The 19,887-nt window shown below is 34.7% G+C and overlaps 1 pseudogene across 1 annotated transcript; it reads left to right on the top strand.

Moving 5' to 3' along the window:
- The first annotated feature begins 272 nt into the window (after positions 1 to 272).
- LOC308343282 (5'-nucleotidase domain-containing protein 2-like) lies at positions 273 to 18,534 on the top strand (annotated as a pseudogene). Its single transcript has 2 exons — positions 273 to 371; positions 17,915 to 18,534. The product of its transcript is annotated as a 5'-nucleotidase domain-containing protein 2-like (transcript).
- Positions 18,535 to 19,887: the final 1,353 nt, after the last annotated feature.

Here is a 19,887-nt window from a genome sequence, read left to right as displayed (position 1 = left end):
AGCAAGGGCACATGGTGGAGAAAGGGAGATGTCATGTACACAGATTAAAGAAAAGATTTCTAAGAGATGCAGTCACCTCAGAGACACATTTGAGAGAAAAATTTTAGCTACAGAAATTAAAAACTTGATGCAGAAAGACAGATATTTGATTTTTAGGGAGTGGAACTTTCCAAACCACATAGCACAAAATGAAAAACAGCTCTTAGGTGAGATGTGCTATTATCATCAAATCATAGACCAAGTGAAATAATGAAGTTAGAATCAGTGCTAAAATGGCCATGCTAAGTAATATACTTGAGGATTTGAATGAAGTGAGCGTGTCCTCCAAAAATTCTGGCCCTGGATTTATCCTCAAGATAAACATGCATGAGGTACAGAATTTCCTTTTTGGGGCACCTGCCTGGCTCAGTTGGTGAAACATGCTACTTGGTCTCAGGATTGTGGGTTTGAGCCCCGTGTCGGAAGTAGAAATTACTTAAACATAAAATCTTGGGAAAAAAAAAGAAGAAGAAGAAGAACAACAACAACAACAACAATAACAACAACAATTACTTCAGTGGCTCCTGGGTGGCTCAGTCAGTTAAGCATCTGTCTTCGACTCAGGTCATGGTCTTGGGTCCTGATTCCAGCCCCCTGATTCCAACTTTTTGCTCAGCCAGGAGTCTGCTTCTCCCTCTCCCTGTCCCTCTGTACTTTCTCTCACACTCACTCTTAAATAAATAAAAAATCTTAAAAAAAAAAAAAAAGAATTTCCTTTTCATTCTAATGATTATATTTTTTGCATCAATAACTTATTTGCCATTACTATCCACAGTTTGTTGTTAGCTTTTGGGCATGCATGAGAGAAAAAAATATATCACTTCATTTTGCTAATATGTATTTAAGACCACAACCAAAACCCACTTTTGTTTTCTCCCTATAAATAAATACTTGACTTCGGAAATAGTAAAAATATATAAATCTCTATTTACATATACTAGTTTGTAACTTGTTTGTTTTTTAACTAATGGAAGCTTAATTTGTAAAAAGCAATATATTTTAGAACTAAAGTTCTATTGTTTGGGTTATATTTCAGTAAAATTAAGGTGTGAGATGACTTAAAACAGTGAAACATCCATGGTGCTTTTGCTAGTTAGAATTTCCCTTGCTCCATCTCCATCTAAATGTACATTTGGTTTTCTTAAGTGAGTTTAGAGTTTAAAATGGTTTGAAATGCTCCACAAAGAATAAAAACTTGTCTTAGTGCTAGCCGCTATAACAAATTACCATAGTCTGGGTGGCTTAAACAATAAATATTTATTTCTCACATTCTAGAGGGTGGAGATCAGGGTGCCAGCATGGTGGGTTCCTGATAACTGCCTTCTTCCTGCTTGACAGAAGGCCTTTTTCTGGGGGCGGGGGGTGGGGGGTGGGGAGCAAGCGCTAACTACATCTCTAGCCTTCCCATATAAGGGTACTAATCCCATTCATGTAGGCTCCACTTTCAGACCCAATTACCTCACAAAAGCCGCATCTCCAAATACTATCACATTAGGATTAGGATTTCATAATATAATATTTTGGGGGGAATACAAACATCCAGTCCATTGCAGTACTGAGTAACTTTGCTAATCCTTAATTCATACTAAAACAGTCACTGGGAATGTGTGTTCAGAAATGGAAAATGAATTTTTTTAAGTAAATTAGTCAAAACACTCTTGTGTTTGAACACTTAAATGATTTATATAACAGTTTTCTTATAACATTATCTTATTTTGACTGAATCTGAGCCTTTGCACTATTGAAGTCAAAATTGCTGGATTTTTCTCTCATCACTGTTATTTAACATGGTACTGGAAGTCCTGACCACAGCAATCAGGCAACAAAAAGAAATAAAAGGCATCCAAACTGGCAAGAAAGAAATCAGATTTTCGTTATTTGCAGATGACATGATGCTCTTTATAGAAAACCCTAAACCTCCACCAAAATAACTGTTAGAACTGATGTACAAATTCAGTAAAGTCCCAGGATATAAAATTAATGTACGAAAATCTGTTTCATTTCTATATGGCAATAATGAGGCAGCAGAAGAAGAAATTAAGGACTCAATTGCACTGACAGTTGTACCAAGATGATGATAATAATAACAATAATACCTAGAAATAAACATAACCAAAGAGGTAAAAGATTATATTCTGGAAACTATAAAACACTGATGAAAAAAATTGAAAGCAACACAAGGAAATGGAAAGACATTCCATGCTCAAGGATTCAAAGAACAAATATTGTTAAAAGATCTATACTATGCAAAGCAGTCTACACATTTCTTGCAAACCAATCAAAATAACATGAGCATTTTTCAAAGGACTAGAACAAACAATCCTAAAATTTGTATGGAACCATAAAATACCCCAGATAGCCAAAGCAATCTTGGAAAAGAAAAGCAAAACCTGGTGGCATCACAATTCTGGACTTCAGGTTATATTACAAAGCTGTAGTGATTAAGATTGTATGGTGCTAGTACAAAAATAGAAACAGATCAACAGAACAGAACAGAAAACCCAGAAATGAACCCACAACTATATAGTTAATTAATCTTGACAAAGCAGAAAAGACTATCCAGTGGGAAAAAGAGAGTCTCTTCAACAAATGTATTGGGAAAAGTGGGCAGCAACATGCAAAAGAAAGAAACTAGACCACTTTCTTATACCATACAAAAAAATAAATTCAAAATATATGAAAGATCTAAATTGAGACCTGAAACCATAAAAATCCTAGAGGAGTACACAGGCAGTAACTTCTTTGACATTGGCCATAGCAACTTCTTTCTAGATATGTCTTCAGAGGCAAGGAAAGCAAAAGCAAAAATAAATGGTTGGGACTTCATGAAAATAAAAAGGTTCTGCACAGAGTGGGAAACAATCAACAAAACTAAAAGGCAGCCTACATAATGGAAGAAGATATTTGCAAATGACATAAAGGGTTGGTATACAAAATATATCAAGAACTAATAAAACTCAACACCCCTAAAATGAATAATCCAATTAAAAAATGGGCAGAAGACATGAGTAGACATTTTTTTGAAGAAGACATCCAGATGGCCAACAGACACATGAAAAGATGCTCAACATCACTGATCATCAGGGAAATGCAAATCAAAACTACAATGAGAGATAACCTCACACATATCACAGTGACTAAAATGAACAGTACAAGAAACAACAGGTGTTGCATGAGGATGTGAAGAAAGGGGAACTCTGTCACTGTTTGTGGGAATGCAAAGGGTGCAGCCACTCTGTATAGTGTGAAGGTTTCCTTGAAAAGTTAAAGATAGAACTACCCTATCATCCAGCAATTACACTACTCAGTATTTACCCAAAGAATATGAAAATACTAATACAAAATACAAAATGCATGCACCCCAATATATGTAGCAGCATTATCAAAAATAACCAAATTATAGACATAGCCCAAATATCCATTGAATGATAAATGGATAAAGAAGAGTGATATATATATATATATATATATATATATATATATATATATATATTCTTCAGCCATACAAAAGAATGAAATCTTGCCATTTGCAATGATATGGATAAAGCTAGAGAGGGAAATAAGTCAGAGAAAGACAAATACTATATGATTTCACTCATATGTGGGATTTAAGAAACAAAACAAATGAGCAGAGGGAAAAAGAGAGAGAGAATAGCAAACCAAGTTAAACCGAGAAACAAACTCTTAATTGTAGAGAACAAATTGATGGTTACCCTGGGGGTGGGGGGTGAGGATGGGGGATTGGTTCAGTAGGTGATGGGGATTAAGGAGTGCTCTTGTGATGAGCACTGAGTGTTGTATGGAAATGTCAGATCACTGTAAAGTACACCAAAACAAATATTACACTGTATACTAACTAACTAGAACTTAAATAAAAACTTCTAAAAATTTCTTGATTTTTCTTGTTACAAACATGATGTAACCATTAAAATATGTTTCTGTGATTATATTTGTTTGCATCATTCCCATTGTATAAATCAGGACTGGTTTTTAAACCAATGTTTTATCAGTTATTGAAAAGATTTTTTTCTCTGACAAGCCATGTAGTAAGATATGAGGTGAAAAATTACTCACAAGTAATCATACTATTCATTCAACTTCATTTTACTCTTACTTGATTGGCGGTTGCAAATAATTGGACAGTTAATAGGACGTCTTCTTTGCATGACTGATCATTTACCAACTCTGTCCACCTGGCCCTTTATTAATGATATTCTCCTTTTTTTATATAAAAATATAAAACTTAAAAAAATCTACTTAGAACCATTCAAAACCTATACTTTATTCTAACTTTATTACTGAGAAAGTGAAATTTAGTTGCCACAGCTCAGGCAAATTCATCTCTTTTATGTTTTAGCAATTTATTTTAAACTCAATTTAGATTTACAAAAAATTGCAAAAATTGTACTGATATTCCCATATACCCTTCATTGAACTTCCTCTGAAATTATTATTTATATAACCATGCTATACTTATTGAAACCAGGAAATTAGTATTAGTTTAATAGTCACAGACCTTGTTCAAATTTCAGCAGCTTTTCCGCACTAACATCCTTCATTTGTTCCAGGATTCTATCCAGGAATCTATATTTCATTTAGTTGTTATTTTTACTTGGACTCCTCTAGTCTGTAATACTTCCTTAATCTCCTGTCTTTCAAAATCTTGGCACCTCTGAAGAGCACTTACCTACTGTTTGGTAGAATTTCCTTTAATTTGGTTTTGTCTCAATGTTTTCTTCAGAGTAATTATGTTGTTATGTTTAATGCTGTTTAATTCATTTATTAGGGTATGGATTCCACTTTGGCATTCCTCCACATCCTTCTTAGTTTTAATTGTTTATTCCTGGGGGAGGTGAAGGATATGTAAAACATTACTACGTTTCTAAAAGTTAGATATAAAATAGTTACACACAGAACTTTTCTTTTCTTTTCTTTTCTTCTTAATCTCTACTGCCCCTTTCCCATTCTTCCCTTCTTACCACCACTTGGCCACATATTCCCTGCAGGTAACTAGCGAACACTTATGTGTCTATATTTTAATGCCACTCTTCTTCATATAAAGGGTAACATAGTATGGGTATTCTTCTGAACTTTTTTTTTTTTTAACAGTATATTCTGTAAACCATTCTGCTGTCAGCCAGTAACTGTCTTCCTCATTATTTTTTACAGCTGCATTGGTTTCATTGTGTAGATGCACCATGTTTTTTTCAAAAACATGTTTTTGACAGTTTTTTTCACTGTCCTGTGTATGAGTACTTGGGTTGTTTATAATATTTTAGAATTACAAGCAATATGAATATATTTTTTCAAATAACTGGAGATACATCTTCAAGATAGTTTCTGACCTGTAATTGCATAAAAGTAGGGAATTATATAAGCACTTTTATTAAGAATAAACAAATATCTGTATAAAAGTGTTGTGCTACTTTGCATTGTCACTAGCAAAGTATGAGAGTACTTATTTCCCAAAGATTGCCTCCAAAATGTGTGATGATAGACAGATAGATAGAGCAATCAATAGATAGATGACAGATATTGCTGGTCTGATAGGTAAAAGTATTATCTTTGTGTTTTTATAATTTCATGTTTTTAATTAGGAGTGAGTATAAACATTTTATTGTATATTTAAGGACAGCTTTTGTCTTTTTTTAAATTATCTGTTTATGTATTTTTCCCATTTTTGCATCAGGTTTTGGGTTCTTGGCCTCTTAATTTTTAAAAGGAATATTTATTTTAGGGCTATAATTCTTATATATGTGCTATATATTGTGAATGTTTTCTGCTGGTCTTACAGTTCTCTTGAATTTTTTCTTTTATAGTGAGTTTCGCCATGTTTTTCTTTTAAGTAACAAAAGTTAGCAATATTTTCTTTTATTGCCTCTAGATTTTGTGTCAGAGTTCAAGTCTTTTTCTACACCAAAGTTAAAGAAGAATTTGCCATCAGTCCATTTGCTGTAGTTTTTCTAGTTGCTATTTAGTTGGATGAAGTTCATCCTTTAGTATATTCCTCAAGAAGGGCTGATGGGTGCACAATTTCTTAATTTCTCGTATGTTGAAATAGTTTCTTTTCATACTGTCTTGATATTTGAAAGACTGCCTTAGCTAGATAGGAAATCTGTGTTCCACATTTTTTTTCACTATTACTTGTTTTTAATGCTGCTTTTTTCCTGACTTTTAGATTGATTTTGATATATTAAATGCTAGGATTTTTTTTGAGTTTATAAGCCATTTGAATTTTTCTTTGTTGTCCTTGAGGATTTAATTTTTATCTTTGAAATCTATTTTTTTTTCTAAGATATATTTTGTTATTGATCATTCTAGGTTAATTTTTTCAGGTATCCACTAAAGCTTTTTTAATGTAGATTCAAAATTTTTGCTATTCCTGGAGTATTTTCTTGGGTTAGAGTTTCAGATATTCCCTTCCATTGTTTGGTTTTTCTACTTCAGAGAGTCTAGTAATATAAATATTGTTCCATTTTGTCTGTCTTCCATTTCCCCTACTTTGTCTTTTGCCATGTTTATTCTTTCTTTATGCCATTGACGTATTCTTGATTGCTTTCTTGCCATTCTTCAAAGTTCCTTAATAAATTTTCATTTGTGTCTAATCTCCCCTATGCATCTAATTTTTCTTTTATTTCTGAAGTAATTTTTTCTCCTCCACTACTTTTCAGAGTTCAATCAACTGTTTTAATTTCTCCCAACTTTTGTGTACATTTCTGTTCATAGTTTTTAAAATTATAATTCATGGAATAATTGACCTATCTTCAGATGCTTGGTTGGATACATTTAATTCTGTTGTACTTCTGCTTCATTATTATTTTTCAGGGGAAATTTTTCCCAGTTGTCTTTTGTGAAAATTTGTTTCCTGATTTACTGCAGTAATTGTCTATAGACTTTTTCCTTTGCTTACTTTATTTTTTTTAAGATTTTATTTATTTTTTTTTGAAAGACAAAGATCACAAGTAGGCAGAGAGGCAGGCAGAGACAGAGGAGGAAGCAGGCTCCCTGCTGAGCAGAGAACCCGATGTGGGGCTCGATCCCAGGACCCTGAAATCATGACCTGAGCCGAAGGCAGAGGCTTCAACCCACTGAGCCACCCAGGTGCCCCCTTTGCTTACTTTATTGATGTTAAGTGTTTTTCATGGGCTCCTGGGTGGCTCAGTCAGTTAAGCGTCTGCCTTCATTCAGCTCAGGTCATGATCCTTGAGTCTCAGGATCAAGCCCCACATCAGGCTCCCTGCTCAGGAAGAAGTCTACTTCTCCCTCTGCCCCTCACTCTACTTGTGCTCTCTCTCTCTCTCTCAGATAAGTCAATAAAATCTTAAAAAAAAAAAAAAAAAGTTTTCCAGACTTCAAGTTTAATGGCATTCTTTTCTGCTTGTCTATTGAAATCCAAGTGTATAATAAAGGTTTTTCCTTCTGTGTTTTACTGGTAGCAGAGGTCATGAGTCTTGTGAGTTGTGAGTTTGTCTTTCAGGGTCCTAAATTTCAACTTTTTCTTCTTTACCACCCAGTTGCCAAAATGTGCTTATTTCTTCTGTTTTGCCTTCGTCTCAGTCAAAAGCTATGTCTTTGGAAGTGGGTCCGTGTAAATCAGGCTTGTCCATGTAAAGCAGGTCTTTAATTTAAATAGCCTATCTGGCCCTTTATTTGGTGCCTGACCCTTTAAATTTTCTTAATTTTAAACCCCTTTACTTAGTCCATACTCCTGTCTATTTAATTACTCATTACGTATTTCCAGATTTGTGATGAATTTAATCTTTCTGATGTTTCCATAATTCTCCCTTAGTCCCTTGCATTAGTGTCCACTCTCTGTTTCCCATGTATATTTTTCCTGGTGTGACTTTGTTTGCTACAAGCATTGTTGTACAGTAGGGGTATGATGGAAGCATGTAGAACCTGGATGGGGATTTGTTTTTCTTTTTTTTCATCACAGCTACATTTTTCAGTGTTGTTAGCATTTTCTGTCTTCAAGTAATGTTAATAGTATAGTTTTTCATAGAATTTTCATAGCTGTGAAGACATTTATTACCTTTTAGGTACTAAATTTGAGGAAGTTGATTTCTAAAGACTACCATTTTCTTCCTTTACTATATTCTTAAATTCACATTTTCTCAAGTGGTTACATACTAAAGTGTATAGATAATTTGGATGCTTTCCTCCTTCCCCCACTTTTGACCTCATTAAAAATTTAAATGCCACTGAACTACAACAACCTATAAACACATTTTATCACTTTTCTTGACATTTAACAATAGTTCGAAAGTAATTATTTTAGCTTCGAATAAAATAATGATTGTAATCCATCATCCCACACTTCAATAATTGTTGAATCTGCATAGAAGATTGTATCATATGCACAATAATTGTCTCTAAGTAAAAGAAGTTTATAATTTAATAAGTAGCAATATTCCAAGTTCTTAACAATAGATCTTTGTACATTATGTACTTCAAATGGAAAAAAAAAAAGGAGAATTGTTGAGATTTTCTCTTATTTGACTTTCAAATTATTCTAGGATAATTGCTTAATAGAGTAAAAGTGCAACCCATTATTCTTATTTTGTAGTTTTTCCTTCTGCAAACTTCCTCAGGTAATATGAATGACAATCACACTTCTACTTACTTTGAACTCTGTATCAATATAATTACCTTACCAGCAGTTCTGCTCAGTTCTTCCCTATGTTCTGACTCATCTCAAGAGCTATTACAAGGTTATATGTGTTCACCAGTGCCCAACTTGTTCTATTTTTCTTGGAGTCCTGCCAGACTTTATTTTAGTCTCCATTGCAGTTTAGTGTGGATCTGTGACTGAGTTATGATCAACGAATGTGAGTAAAATGATTAGTACCACTTCTAGATCTGGTCTTTAGAAACACCTCACTAATCATCCTTTCCCTTCCCTTAACTATTGGCTTAATGTAATGAATTCACACAATATAGTAGAAGAAATGTGGGTTCCTAAATGAGTTCAAAAGTCATTGCATGCTCCCTTATCCTAGTTTGGATAAAAAATAGCTTTTATGGTGAAAGCTTCTGAAATTTTGATTATTATAGTGGTAAACTATTGCTAGCTTAATCAGGGACAGTTATCATCTGGGGTCAAGACTTACTATGCTTCTACCCCTAAATTCTTGCTGAATGAGTAAGTATTTTCCCTACCAAGGTAGTTACAGATTGTTAATGTTCTGTTTCTACTAAAATTAATTTTGTTTTTTGTTTTTTGTTTTTTTTTCAGAAATGGTTGACTCTACTGAGATAGTCTGACCTTGTAGACATTACAATTTATTTTAGGTCCTCAGAATTAATTTTCACCTTGTTTCACAGCTTCCTTCATCAGGAAACTTGGAACAATATGCTGAGACTGAGCCAGAGAGTATATATCACTGTAACATCTGTATATGATATGTTCCAAATTATTCTATTCTGATATTGTAGACACAGTGAGACCCCACCTAGATCCTTGTTTAAGGAAAGATTTATTTCCATCTGTGGGAGTGCTTCACCAGAAAGACTCTAGGTATCACCTCCTTCAGGGATTGCCTCAGCTTCAGAGAGCTGCCTTGCTCAAGGTCCTGCCCTCCTTGGAGTAGCCCAGATCTGGTTGATGAGTGAGGTGGAGTATTAAGATCTGAGCATTCCCTTCAGAGTTTTCCATTGTTTTGTTAGGCCAATATCATAACTGAATTATTCTAATTACTTCTGATACTACCTTATTTTTCCATAGATGTTGATTCAAATAAGCATCTTGGAACCCAAACTCCATTTTATTGTATGTTTCCAGAGCACCCAACTCACTATACTTGACAATATATTACAATTTTTCTTCAAAGTTTAAACAGGTTAAATTTTTTTTATTTTTTTATTTTTTAATTTTATTTTATTATTATTATTATTATTATTATTATTATTATTATTTTGCATTCTAAAACTCTTGAAGGCTTTTCCTGTTAACCTAAATTATCTGAGGGAAGAATTCTTACTAGGTCTGACTATAATATTTCTTATGATTTAATTGACAAAAAATAAATGGATACCTAAACAAAATAAACCAATCCAGTAAGTAATGACAATAACAACAAAATAGATGAGTAGCCAGGCTGATAAGGGGAACTTAAAAAACGTGAAAGAAGGCAGTGTGATAAATTACATTGCCATGTTATTCTATTAAAAAAAGCAAGGTAAATACTAGTCCTACATAGAACAACTTACAAAAACACGTAGTTTTTGTGAGGGTACCTACATTCCACAGTGACTGCTTAAAAAAATCAGTTTATTACAAATGAGACCTATTTCTCCCTCCCAACTACCCCCCTCAACAAATAAAATTAAAAGTAAAAGCTAATAATATCAAGGCAAATGAATAAAAGAACCAATGAATAAATATAGTTAAAACAAATCAACTGGGGTGCCTGGGTATCTTAATTGGTTGTGTATCTGACTCTTGATTTTGTCTCAGGGTCATGATCTCTCTTGGGATCAAGCCCTGAATCAGGCTTCATGCTAATCGGGACTCTGCTTGAGGTTTCTCTGGTTCCTCTCAGTCTCTGCCCCTACCCAACACATGCACACTCTCTTTCTCTCTGTCTCTCAAATAAATAAATAAATCTTTAAAAAAGTTCAACCAGCAAACAAATAAGCCCACTCATGTTCTCTCATCATAACAATTATACTATGTCCCTTGCGTCTCATTCAATATGGTGATTGAATATTCCTGGAGGCAGTGGATTTGTACCTACCACTCTTGTTCTACAGTGGTACTTGAGGGATCGTTTGTTGTGGACACCAGGGATAATAACTGGGGTGCAATAATAATATTAAGGCAATATATTTTGTAGTACATTGCAGCTGAGCTAGTAATTAGTTAAGTAAACTAGATACTCAAAAGGATGGAAATCAAAAAGGTTGGAAACAAGACAAAATGATATGTGAAAATAGTCTGAGAGAGTGAAATAAAAACCTGAATGTTGGTTGAGGGTTGCCTTGTATGAAATGGGAAGTATTCATTGCTAGTTTTAAAAATATCTTACTATTTTGAAAGTAACTCAAAGACAGATTTGAAACAAGTGACTAGGATATGTTATAGTGATTATGTATTCAGTTGAGAAAGATTTTGATTCAGTGACCAAAAATATAACATTGAAATATTCAGTTTGCAAGTTTGGTATTATACACAGAGCTAAGGTTTTGTTTTGTTTTATTTTTTTCTGAAAAATATCCCATTATGCATAGAAATTCCAAAGTATCTGCAGATTTTTGAAATGGATGTATTAAGACTCAGTTTCAATTCCCAAAGAAAGTCTTGTTGACAGAGCAAAAAGACATGAGATATGCTTGAGAAAGTGGAAGTAGTTGTTCTGTGAACACTTGAAACATCTACTGCCCTAATTATTGACTTTTTTGTAAAATAGTCATTTGTAGTAGAATTAAATGTATTTCATTTAATTGAAGGATATAAACTTCTATTTCCTACAATATCCAGCTGAGAAAAATAATGTGCAGAGATTTCACATGTTTTCTCAGTGACAATTAATGGGTAGCAGATTTAGCAACAGAATGTATGTTGTCTGGCTTTCAAAGCCATCTAGCTCCCTTCCAATTCTCTATGAATATGAATTCAATTACTGAGAAACTATTGTATTTCTCATAAAATGAATATGTTGGTGAATCTCTGTCAGAGTAGTAACACCTTATATTAGGGGCTAAATGAAAGAAAGAAGAACCGCTTATCACAGTAAAGCACCAGAAATGAAAAAGCCTTCCACTCTCCTGTTGAGTACTTCAAGTAAGAAAGACTATAAAACAGAAATTAACAGCCCTCTGCTTTCTCATGGAATATGTCCATTGTCTAGAATTAACCACAAACCTATATACTCAACCACTGTGTGATAAAATCATATGAATTGGAATAGAATCATAGTGGAGACATTTGAGTCTTCCACTCATATCTGGCATTCTTTGTATCCTATTATTAGGCTGTAAATATCTACTGCACATTATAAATTTTAATTATGCAGCCATAAAATGTTATAGCACTAAAGACTATAGTGTATTTGGTATTTATTTGATATTAAGAAGATTCCAATACATACTTTATTTAGATAAAATTCAACCTAATTAAGAAATCAAATGATTTGTATATTTCACATAATATATTATGTAAACTGTAAAACATGTAAGATATAGATTATATTCAATAATGAGAATAAATTAGGTCCAAAGCACTTTTAAGATACCCTACAAATGTTATTTTTAGAAAAGTAGCAGATGTATGAAGCTACTCAGTGGTGTGCTTTGAAATTTGTCAATTTAATTTAAACACATGTCAGTTTTTGCCAAATGGAACAAATTAAATCTTTTCTATTTTTTATTAAACAAAATTTATTCCACACCCAAACCTTGGTTATACATGTCTTTTATCTTAAACTGTGCTCTTTTTTATACCTAATTTAGCAAACATATTTGTATGTGTAAGGTGTTCTTCATACAGCTCTCCAAACTTTGTTCTTTGGTAAAATGTTTTTTGTTTTGTTTTGTTTTGTTTCAATCACATGATCAAATGATTATATGGAAGCTACCATACTTTGCATATCCCAGTCTTCTCCCATAATTGATTGATTTGAAGATGGCTATTTGACTTAAGGCAGACCAATCATTTCTATCCCACTTTGGTCCAGGTAATTTATTTAAGGTCAGGTATACGGGATTCTCCAGAAAAACAGAACCCATAGGATGGATGGATGGATGGATGGATGGATAGATAAATGATAGATAGATAGATAGATAGATAGATGAATGATAGATAAATATATTTATTTTAAAATATTAGTTCAGGCAGTTATGGAGCATGGAATGTTTAAAATCTGCACAGTAGGCTGGTAGAGAGGAGATGGTGGGCAGCACTACACTTCCAGTTCAATTCCAAAAGCCATCTGCAGGTAAAATTTCTTCTTTTTCCAGATAGGTCCATTTTTGCTTTATTAAGACCTTCAGTTGATTGAATAACAGCCACCCATCTTATGGAGGGTTATCTTCTTTACTCAGAGTCCACCAATTTAAAAGGAGAAGGATTTATACAATCTGAAGAGAAACCAGAATATTAGAGTCCACCAATTTTAAATGGTATTCTCACCCCAAAAACACTCATACAGACACATCCAGAATAATGTTTGACCAAATATCTAGGCACTATAGTCCAGCCAATTTAATACATAAAATTAATTGTCATAGGTACTTTGGTGAAGCTCCATTAGTTAATAGTCTTGTCATGGAATTTAGGTCTTTGAATGGATTACTCAGTCGATCTCACATGTTAGTCTGAAAGTTTCCAACAGCCACATTGTTTAGTTGTATGAGTGAAGGTATTCAGAGACCCTCCCCAAAAAGAGCCCCCCACAAAAAGTAAAGATGAGAAACTGGAAGAGAATTGAGAGGCCAATGGTATAAGTCTTCATCTGAGTCTGAAAGGATCTCTTAGGGCAGGAGATGGTGATTTTCATGTCTCAGTTCAGAGAGAGAGGAATTACTCTTTTTCTACCCATTTGTTCTATTCAGGTCCTCAAGGAATTGGAACTATGCCCACTTGTGTTGGTGAAGGTAATATTCTTTACTCCCTTGCGGTTTCAGATGGTAATTTCTTTTGGAGACATTCCCAAAGACATACCCAGAAATATTTTACCAGCTATCTGAGCATCCCTTAGCCCAGGCAAGTTGACACGCTAAATTAACTGTCATGTCGATCAATACATGCTAATATGAAAAAGATGCCAACAGTTCAAGGCAAGATTTCTCCAAGTTTCTTTTAAATGAAGTTCATTCAAAAGAAATTATTCTCAACTGAGAATAACCATTTATTTAAAGTATTTTTATTAAAATATTAACTTTAAATTATAAAATAATTATAAATCCCTTATGCTTATAACTATTACATACCATAATGATAAAAATACAAGAATAAATACAAATAAAACTACAAAAGCAATTTTTAAAAAGTGAAATTAACATTAACCTAATAGGATGAATAATGATTAAGTATTCTAGTCACACCATGATCTTGATATTTGGTATTGCCTGCAGAGGCACAGGTTTTATTTTCCTTTGTTATATGTACGAGTTTTTTCTAAGGCTGCCACAACAAAGAGCCACAAACTAGGTGGTTTAAACAACAGAAATTTAGTATTTCATAGTTCTGGAGGCCAGAAGTCCAAGATCAAGGTGTTGATAGGGTTGGTGCCTTCTGAGAGCTGTGAAGAAGAATCTGCCCCATGACCCTCCATTAACTCCTGCTGGTTTGCTGGCATTCTTTGTCATTCCTTAGGTTGTAGATCTCTGCCTTCATTGTCAGTTGGTGAAACGTTTGTGTCTGTCCAAATTTCCCCTTTTTCTACGGATACTGGCCGTAGTGAATTAGGGCCCACTCTAATGACTTTATCTTAATTAACTATATCTCCAATGACTCTATTTCCAAATAAGGTCAGATTCTGAGGTACTGGATGTTAGCACTTCAACATATGAATGGAGGGGGTGCACAATTCAACTCATAATAGTATGTCTCTTTTAGTTTGGGCCAGGTGAATCAGAATTTCTACTTCTCTCTATTTGAACTTCTCTGAAACCTCCATTTGTATAATATGCCATGACTTTTTTTTCTTGTTTACTTTTAAAAATTTATACCTCTTAATGTGACTTGTCACTTAATCACTGAAACTGTCAGATAGCAAACAATTTTAAGGTCACTATCCAAGATTCATAATATGCTTAAGCTATGTTAAAGTAAAATGATATATATTTTTTAAAAATTATGATTTATTGTAGAAATCCATACATAGTTGGAAAATAATGGTTTGATGTGTGTAACAGATGCTTTGTAGTTCCACCCAAATCTTGGCACTCACAGTTCTGACAGCTTCTTACTACAAACACCTGTGACTCTCTGTCTGGAGGCATTCTCTGGCTATAAAAATATTCTCAGTCTGTGGGCAAGGGTCAGGGCAGAGTGCAAACAATTTAATGCCCCATGAGTAGTATACAACCAGTTGATGGATGGAGCTGATGAATGAGAATCACACTATAGGTAGATTAACTTGGAAGCATTTTCTAGTGAGATTGAGCTTCAGTAACTCACAATGGTAATTTGCTCACTTAAGTATCTATATTAGCTTCCTTTCCTTCTCTGCCTCATGTACCTGCTCTCCTACTAGTGCTTCTTGAGAAGACTTACCTAGTAAACTGCTTATACCTATGAAAGGGTTTGCTTATGTGGGAAACTACGATGAAATAATATGTTAGCTATAGCTCAATGCATTAATTTTAATGAAGACATTCCTGAACCATCAGTTAAAAGAACAGTTTTATTTAGGGGAGTTATACCTTATCAATAATAGTTCTGTGAATCCCAGTTCCAAAGAGCTCTCATATTCTAACATATATCTGTATTCAGTCCTCCTTTCGTATCCATGCCCCTTTTAGTATCTCAACATCCCTAGCACTCTTCACTAAATACCCTCTGCTCCAGTCACAAAGAACCACTGGAACTTTCTCTAAAAGTGATTGATCCTTTCATCCATTGCTACCTCATTCATGCTTTTCCTTCTGCTGCAAATGGTCTAGTAATTCTCCAGAGGAATTTCTGCCACCATTTCTAGACTCCACAAAGAACACTTCCCTTATTCTCTGGCATCTGTTTTACCCCTTAAACATAGTATGGACTCCCTCTTATTTGTGGTGTACTTTTATACCTGAGCATTATTAACACATACCAAAATATTGTAAATATTTTCACATTTTTAAAATTTCATCTGTTTAAATGGTAAACACCTTAGAGAAAATCATATTCATTTCATTGTTTCCTGTGCCAGGTTGGTAGGTGTTCAGGAAAATGGTATTGAATAAGTGACTAGGTCTCACAGTGATGTTCGAGACTCCCTGCCTGGCCTAGAATCTGGGTCAGTATGGTGAAGTACTCTATTGAAGATTTGCTGGCAAAGGACAATATTAGGGTTAATGGTCAAGTACAGTGCATCGCCTATTCCCAAACTGCAATTAGATTCTTCTGCTGTATTCTTGGACTTGCATGCAACCAGGGGACCTGGGCTTATCATCTCCTTAGTTTTGACTAAGAAAATGAGATTTTGAGCTGAGAGGTGATGATGAAGGTGGGATTGGCATTAACCTATTATTTGGAGAAGATGGTGGGTGTGGGAGAGCAGCAGGGAGACTACAATGCAATTAGACATATACACTCAGACTCGGGAAAAGAAAGGGAGACACTCCATTCCTGCTTTTGCCCGGGTTGCGTATGACTGCACACTACTTTCAGCTTCACCCAACCTATTTCCCCATCTGCTGGAGTAGCTCTCCTGGTTTTTAGAGAAGGGATCAGAACAGACAGCTCCTATAAAGAGCCTTTTATCCTGTCTACAGCCTCCTTGAAGCCAATCCAAAACTGACAGCTTTGACTCGGGTTTGCTACTGCTAAATTGCAAACAAGAACATTGGTTATTACAGGTTCCTGGAGGTGGAGAAATATACACTGGTTACTTCATAGCAGTGATTGTTTGTTGTTTGTATTCAAGGATAATTAGGGAGGAAAGGAAACCACCTTAGCAGGTACAGCACCAACCCTCATGAAGAACTGATTTTTTTTTTTTTTTTCACTTTTTTGGGGATATAGTAGCTGAGTCAGTCTTTTTCAGCCTGCGTTTTCATTCTAGCCAGGTTGATGGGAATCTTTATCCTTTGCCTATTTCTTAAATATCAATATTTTTCAAAGATCTTTGCCCTTTATTTTCCCATGTTTCTTTTTTATTTCCTTACTAACTCATATATAATTTGCTTTGGAGTCATGAGTAATACATATATGTCCCAAACTTAATTCTTGGCTCTGAGTATGATTATATTTTAACTATATATTAAAATAATGAAATGTGGAAATCATTCCTTCATTCAGCTATCCTAACAAAATTATTGGCAGTGTTTAAAAGTTCCACTTTTAATCTTAATCTTTTTACGTATGTGTATCATCTCATTACATATGTGTATAATCCTATATAGCTATATTTTCAAACTATATATATTTACATATATATTTTAAGTAGGCTCCGTGCCCAATGTGGGCCTTGAACTCATAACCCCAAGATCGTGAGTCACGTGCTCTACTGACTAAGCCAGCTAGGCATCCCTTTATGTAGCTTTATTTTTTTTTTTTTTTGACTTTTTTTTTTTTTTAAGATTTTATTTATTTATTTGACAGAGAGAGAGATCACAAGTAGGCAGAGGCAGGCAGAGAGAGGAAGGAAGCAGGCTCCCTGCTGAGCAGAGAGCCTGATGTGGGACTCGATCCCAGGACCCTGAGATCATGACCTGAGCTGAAGGCAGCAGATTAACCCACTGAGCCACCCAGGCGCCCCGCTTTATGTAGCTTTAAATAATTACGTATTTAGAATTGTGACCTGACTTTCACTTGACTCTATATCTATATGCTATTCAAAAACCTTCATAAATTATTTCCACTGAGAGACCAACCATAATCTAATTGACCATTCCTTTATCATTGGGTACATTGACTGCCCTCAGAAGCTTCATGTAACATTTCAGGGAGCATTTGCATAGTTAGAACTTCTTTCCTGCTCTTATTTTTACATAGGAAAATGTCTCATAATAGAATTGAAATTAAGGATGCATAGGGTCAAAATGTGTGAATTTATAGCTTTTGATAAATATTCTAACAAAACATTCCATAAAAGTTGTCAATGCATATCCTTTTTGTGGCTTTAATTTTGATCTCATATATTACTATATATATTTGATAGATAGATAGATAGATATAGATATATAGAAAGAGATAGAGATAGAGAGAGAGAGATATCTCAATGAGAAGGTCTCCCTGCTCTGGGACCGCATCACCAGCCTGGAGAAGGGCAAAATCTATCGGCAGGGAAACCTGTACGACTTCCTGCACCTGACAGAATGGCGTGGGCCCCGTGTGCTCTACTTTGGAGACCACCTATACAGTGACCTGGCGGACCTCATGCTGCGGCACGGCTGGCGCACTGGGGCCATCATCCCGAGCTGGAGCGTGAGATCCGCATCATCAACACGGAGCAGTACATGCACTCGCTGACGTGGCAGCAGGCGCTCACAGGGCTGCTGGAGCGCATGCAGACGTACCAGGACGCTGAATCCCAGCAGGTGCTGGCGGCCTGGCTGAAGGAGCGGCAGGAGCTGAGGTGCATCACCAAGGCCCTGTTCAACGCCCAGTTCGGGAGCATCTTCTGCACCTTCCACAACCCCACATACTTCTCCCGGCGCCTCGTGCGCTTCGTGCGCTTCTCGGACCTCTACATGGCCTCCCTCAGCTGCCTCCTCTACTACCGTGTGGGCTTCACCTTCTACCCGCGCCGCACGCCCCTGCAGCACGAGGCACCGCTCTGGATGGACCAGCTGTGCACCGGCTGCATGAAGACACCCTTTCTCGGCGACATGGCCCACATCCGCTGAGGGCGCCTTTATTGTCCACAGCAGGTCCAACCCCCTCCTGCCCTGTCCACACTGGGCCTCGGTCCAAGGTGGGCAGTAAAAGCCGTCTCCCTCTCAAAAAAAATTATATATATATATATATATAATATATATTAAATATATATTTAAATATTTAAATTTAAATATTTAAATATATATTAAATATATTATATTAAATATATATTAAATATATTATATTATAATGTATATTATATATTTAAAATATATTAAATATATTATATATCTTATATTAGATATTAATTTATAAATATATATTATATATATTTTTATATATTTATTTATATATATATAGTTTATTAGGGGAAATAAACTTGCATTAACGTTTCCACATAGGTTTACTTGATTGACTTGAACAAGTTAGGATACTTGTATATACTTAATAGGTTTGTGAATTTTCTTTCATGTTATTTGCTGTATTTGTCAGCAGCTTTATATTTCTAGTTTAGTGTTTAACATATCCCTTAGATATGCTTTATTTTTTTTTAAATTCATTTATTTATTTGAGAAAGAGAGCAAGCTGGGAGAGGGACAGAGGGAAAGGGAGAAAGAGAATCTCAAGCTGACTCCCAGCTGAGCGTGGAGCTGGACATGGGGCTCAATTTCATGGCCCTGAGATCATGACCTGAGCTGAAACCAAGAGTTGGATGCTCAACCCACTCAGCCACCAGGGGCTCCTAGATATGCTTTAATCCACTTTTGGTATGCTTTTTTTTTAACCCTTTACATAATTGTGATCATGTTATAAATATCTTCATTTCTGCTCTTTTAATATGTTGATGTAAGCAAATTTGTATGATTATGAAGTCCTCAGAAATACTATTTTTTATAATATACTAAATACTAATTTTTATAATATATCCTGCCATGTTATAGAATATTTACTTATATTATCTTCAGTTTGTGTCCTTTGAAATTATTTTTTCATTTCCCTAAGATAGATAATACAGTGAGACATGTATTTATGAAGATAGCCTTTCTAATATTTTTAGATATTTCCTTCAGAGAAAGGCTAACATTTGTGCTTTGTGTCGTTATTGGCCCATAATTGAGTCTCAATAAATACTGTTAAATAATTATATATATGAATTTAGTGTCTAGATTGTATGAAGTAATTTTCTTTGTCTTCCCTGAGTAGATCATACCTAATATACTAAGTATAGTCCTTGATCATGTCTTAGGAGGCAGATAGTCAACAAGCTTTGATTTTTCTGTCAGGATACTAAAAGGATTTTATATTCTAATGCTCTACCTCAGTTTCAGAATTAGTCCTAGAAATATAAGCTTGTAGAAAGACACATTAGAATCGGTGTTGGA

The sequence above is a fragment of the Martes martes genome, assembly GCF_963455335.1.
Source record: "Martes martes genome assembly, chromosome: 5".
Taxonomy (NCBI): Eukaryota; Metazoa; Chordata; class Mammalia; order Carnivora; family Mustelidae; genus Martes; species Martes martes.
The sequence above is the reverse complement of the archived record's forward strand: the minus strand, read 5'-3'. Positions and strand labels throughout refer to the sequence as shown.